The sequence below is a fragment of the Lagopus muta genome, chromosome 1 (assembly GCF_023343835.1).
Source record: "Lagopus muta isolate bLagMut1 chromosome 1, bLagMut1 primary, whole genome shotgun sequence".
Taxonomy (NCBI): domain Eukaryota; kingdom Metazoa; phylum Chordata; class Aves; order Galliformes; family Phasianidae; genus Lagopus; species Lagopus muta.
In genome coordinates, this window is record NC_064433.1 from 103,320,011 (window position 1) to 103,325,454 (window position 5,444).

Consider the following 5,444-nt stretch of genomic DNA (forward strand, 5'->3'; position numbering starts at 1 on the left):
CCCTAGGGTTTCCTTACTTAAATACATTATATGCGACTTAGCTACTCGATAGCTAGATTTTCAGATAGGAAATGTAGTCTAAGGGTAGATTAAAAAATAGCTTTTGTGTTTGCAAGCTGACAGGAGGGAGTGGTTTGGGCTGCAGTTAGCAGAATGCAAATGCCATGGTGTTCTGCATGGCTTCTGCCATACTGGATGCAGATGTGTGCCCCTGCCTCCAGCCATGGCACCAGCCTCCTGCAGGTCCCCCTGAGGGACACTGGCACTGATACTGTAGTGGAGCCAGGCCAGTCCCAGATGCAAACTGTTCCCTCGCCACCTGCCACCATGCATGCCTGTTGTGCACATGTGCAGCACAGCTGCTGCATGCATGCATGGAAAATATGCTGCTGGAGATGCCGGAATGCTGCGCATGTATCCATTTGTTTCAGTACTTATGACACTGCGGTGAGTGCTTCCAGAAAAGCATTGGACCTGCTCCATGTGCTGTACAGTGCATTCAGTCCATGCATGGAGAAGTAGTGTATTTGGGACGAGTTCACTACACCTGATTTACTGTGGTGGTCTGTTTGCTCATTCGGCTCATGACTAGAAATGCTGGGTTCATTGTATATGCCTCCTCACAGTGCAACTATGGGGACAGAGACAGAAACCCTCTTCTGACACCAAGCGTCATGCTCAGCCAGAAAGAACTGGACACGAAAAGCAGGAGATGAGCCCTTAGCATTTACATTTCTCAGTGAAAGGCTTTTGCCAATGCCTTTAACACATTCTGATCCCAGCATCCAGCAGAAGTATGGATCAAGGTGCAGATTCAAGTAACCCACAGTCCTCTGAGGGTTATCCACCGAACCTAATCCAGTTATCTCTGTTCCCAGTGCAGACAGGTAAGCGATAAGCAATCCAAGCAAAACTCCAAAAGGAGTTTCATCACCCCACTCTCAGACATCTACCATAGGAAGGGGAAAATTACCCTGCAGAGATGCCAATCTGGTTTCATGAACTGCGCAGGAATGTAAATAAACTGCTTATACTACACAGCTGGTGGATAAAGACAGGTGGAATGAGTCTCACCTTTTGCGTTGGGATGTGTTGCAATCAAATGAGAATTTATTAGCCAAGATTCAGTGGTATGAAACTAGCTTCACCATAGGAACTGAGGGCAACTGCAGAAAAAGTCAAACACATATTAAAGATAGAATCACAGAATCATATAATGGCTTGGATTGGAAGAGACACCAAGGATCACCAAGCTCCAAACCCCTTGCCGCATGTAGGGCTGCCAACCTCCATATCTAATACTATACTAGACCTGGCTGCCCAGAGCCTCATGTTTTAAGCTGTGCCTGTTTGACCCAAAACCTGACTCTGTAAATTACGTCACTTTCATCCATCTGGGCTGTTACTCTACAAAGACAAGGCAGAGCTCAGTGAAACCTAGCCACAAAGTAGCAAGAGCTGAGACTGGTGCGCTCAGTATGTATGATGCAATAAATGACACAAGCAAAAAGATAGCAATAGTCATGCTTTTTCATGTCTTAAATGTGTCAGAAAAAGGCACATTCTTCTTAATTTTCTTTTAATTATATTCTTTCACTCTTATTCCTTCTCATGCTCACTAATCCTGTGAGCATTTGTAATTTCAATTTATACAGTGTTTAATCTTTAAAATATTCATTATTAATCTGCAGGAAGATACACTTCCTTATTTTGTCAGCTTACTTCCCAGATCTCCTTTTTGCTGGTTTTACTTCTCCTTTTTAGGAAAAAAGAAAAGGATTTTTTTTTTTTTCATTTTTCCAGTTGTGTCTAATTTCAGTAAGGAAAGTATTAATTCAATTCTTCTGTGTGACTGTGAGTGAGAAACAAGCTGTTACACCATCATTTCTTTTTCTATTGTGTGGGAACTCAGCATTGCATCATCCTTAGCACTGGGAATAAGAGATGAAGATCCTTTCTTGGTGGGTGCGGTCCAAGGTTCGGTAGCCAATCTTCAAGCCAAAGTAAGAGTTCTAAACAGTTTTTAAAGCTGCTTGTTTTGTGTCTGAGCACTTGGGGACTGGGCGTTATCAACATGTGTAAGGGCGTGAGAACTGCAAGTCATAGAAAGCATTAAGAACAACTAGAAAAGCTTAGATTCAGAAAGCATCATTACTTAAAATGTAAGAACTCGTAGTACATCTCAAGCGTAAATACACTATTTGGATATAATGATAAAATGGCTATTCTTAAAGATTTTGCCAATAAATTGCTTATGCTATTTTATAATGAAAATCTGGCCACTGGCATGGATGTTCATCCAGGTACATAGCTCTGTTTGCTGTAGGCCTTTCAGAGAAAGCACTGCTTGACTAAATCTCACGTACAGACAATACAGTAGATTGTTTATTCGTGTTGCTTTTATTTGTTCTGCATGGTTATCAGTTACAGATGACAACTATTACTTGGCCCACATTAAACACTCTTAAAGAATCCAGGAACAAGTAAAAGTAAAATTAAAGGTGTGTCGCTTTGGAGTGTGGTTAAAGTTTATGTGCCTACAGCAGGCATAGAAAAAAGACAAACTGACTTCTACCTGGTGCAAATCTAGACGAGGTGTTAACATCTATCTCAAAGGCTGTCCATCAAGGAAAAGGCAGCTTTTATTTCACAGACATCTGCACCTGCGTGCAGAGTTTACAACGTAAATATTGCCGTTCTTCAGGGGCTGGAGTAATCGGGAACCCTTCAATAAACAAGCTGAAACTGCTATTCCAGGTGTAGTTGCAGATCTATTTTACAATGCTTCAGGTTGTCATTTTTAATCGGATGGTGGGGAAGATTTCTCCTAAAGAAATGGAGAGAAAAAACAAACCCTAACAAAATACACCTTTCAAAATAGGAGCTAAAAGACTTAGAGAAAGTATACAAGGAAACACGAAACCTGCCAGTGAAATGCAGCCACTCCCCACCTAAAAAAAAATGTGCCGTTGAGAACCCACTCTTAAGCTAACAATAAAAAAAAACAATGAATCAATAAAGAGCAGGGACTTCCTGTCTGTTATCAGTTTTAATGACCATTGAAGAAAGACACTGAAAAATTCCTTTCTAGGTTGTAGTGGAAATGAAATGGTTTGGTGTTCAAGTTCTCCTCAGTTCACAGGGTGGGGTCTGGAACCAGCTCACACATCTTTGTGAGTTCTAGCTAGTTTAGCACTGGAAACAAAGAAGAATTTAATGATCACTCTCATGGTAACTCCAGAAATTGAGTATAAATACGTATAGGAGTAAAGTAATATCTGAAAGAACTTTGCCTCAAAATTCTCAGGAAGGCTAAAAGTATAGAGTACCCATTGAAAAAGGAGCTTGTAGAAGCTATAGGGCACATAAACACAGGGCAGGACAGACAGAGTGTCTGTTCTTTCTTTTTTTTTTTTTTGCATAGAATCATAGAATCTCAAGTTGTAGAGATCCGTAAGGATCAGAGAATCCAACTCCTGGCTTCACAGAGGACCACCCAAAAATCAGATCTATGTTTGAGACTGTTGTCCAGATGCTTTTTTGATCTCTAGTAAGCTTGGTGTAATGACCACTGTCCTGGGAAGCCTGTTCCAGTTCTCAGTCACTGTCTGATAAAGAATCTTTCCCTAACACCCAATCTGACCCACCTCCCGTGATGCAGCTTTGTACTATTCCCTCAAGTTATATGGCCTGTCACCTCAGAGAGGAGATCAGCACCAATTTAAAAACAAACAAACAAACAAATTTCTATGATGTAAAAGTGTAATTCTATGATTCCTATGTAAACAAAATTATTATACTTTGTTAACATTTTGTAATAATGACATTCCTATTAGTCAGTATTACTGACAGTGCATCTTTCAGCCTCCCCATCATTAAAGTTCTATTTGAGACATGCAGTTTCCAGAAGGAAGTTGCCTTAATTGGGTTCCGTGAGCAGACAGATGGAGTTTATCCCTCTCCCATATGGCAAACAGATTTTTTTTTTGTTTTCCTTTTAATATACAATGAAGCTGAGTTCTTTCCATTTGTCCTTTGTTGGACTTTGCATTTTTTTGTCCGGATGATAATGAGGAGAACAAGCTGCCCTCAGGCCACTTTTTAGAACTAAGAGTAGCAGGTAGGTCTTTTTGAGTTGTTCTGGAGATTGAGGCAAATATCTCCAGGAAATCCTGAAAACCCTCCAGTCCTTGACAGCAGCTCCTAAGACACCTCTGAAGTTACCTTAGACTGAATGTTCACACGCAGACAGCACCACACAAAAACACTCATTGGGACCCAAAAGCTGCATTCACGCTGTGATGGGGCTCCCTTCCACCTTTCAACAGGGCTACTACCTCAATGCCAACTCCATCCTGCTCTCCCTTGCCTGATGCTAGCTGAAAGCCATCTCCTCACACCTTGCTTACCCACACACTCCGCTCCCACTACCATCCTGCCTGGGGCAGTGGTGCAGTCCCCGTTCTTCAAAATGTTTAAGAACATGTGGAGGAGTCACTTACAAACATGGTTTGGTGATAGGATTCAGCAGACTGATGATTGGATTGTTGGTTGTGTCCAGGCTTGGGACCCCCAGCACAAGAAGGATGTGGACTTGCTAGAGCAGGCGTGTAGGAAGGCACAAATATGATCAGAGAGCAGAAACACCTCTCCCGTGAAGACAGGCTGAGGGAGCTGGGCTTGTTCAACTTGAAGAAGATTCTGAAGAGACCTCACTGTGGCCTTCCAGTACTTGAAGTGAGCTTATAAACAGGACTGAGATGGACTTTTTACACAGTGTAGTAGACATAGACCAGGGGGAATAGCTTTAAAAAAAAAAGAAATCTAGATTGGATGTTAGAAATCCTTTCCTCAGAGGGTGGTGAGACGCTGGCACAGCTGCCCAGAGAAACTGTGGTGCCCCATTCCTGGAGGTGCTCAAGGCCAGGTTGGATGGGGCCCTGGGCAGCTGAGCTGGTGGGGGGCAGCCGCAGGGGGGCAATGTCAGGGGTTGGGGTGGAGGCTTTGAGCTTCCTTCCAACCCAAACCATTCTGTGATATTACGACTTGATGATCTTTAAGGTCTTCTCCCACCTAAACAATGTTACAGTCCTATGCTACGGCCCTATCTTTCCTGCCGTGTGGCACGGCTCAGGTAGACACGCTGTGCTGCATGTCGCTTCCAACAGACAACAGGCCCTGTTCCTGTCAAGCAGTGCTTCAGCCCACACGGCACACGCTCAGTGAGTAACTTTTACCAGCAAAGCCGCCCCAAGGCCGGCACCTCAAGGAAACGCCAGCCTAACATTTCCCCACTGGAACGGCATCACCACTCACGTCACTCACCGAGCGGGCGGGGCGCTGCGGCGCACGCGCACTGCGTGCATCTGTGGGCGTCTGCGCGGCGGCGGGGAGCGCGGCGGCCAATGGGCGGGCGGGGTGTGTGCCTGTGCGGCGGGGGGGCG

At 44.0% G+C, this 5,444-nt stretch overlaps 1 protein-coding gene across 1 annotated transcript in view; it reads right to left on the reverse strand.

The window, feature by feature from the left end:
• Nucleotides 1–5,444, reverse strand: part of LOC125688291 (claudin-8-like) — a 338,757-nt gene that overhangs the window by 22,774 nt on the left and 310,539 nt on the right. The window lies entirely within an intron of this gene.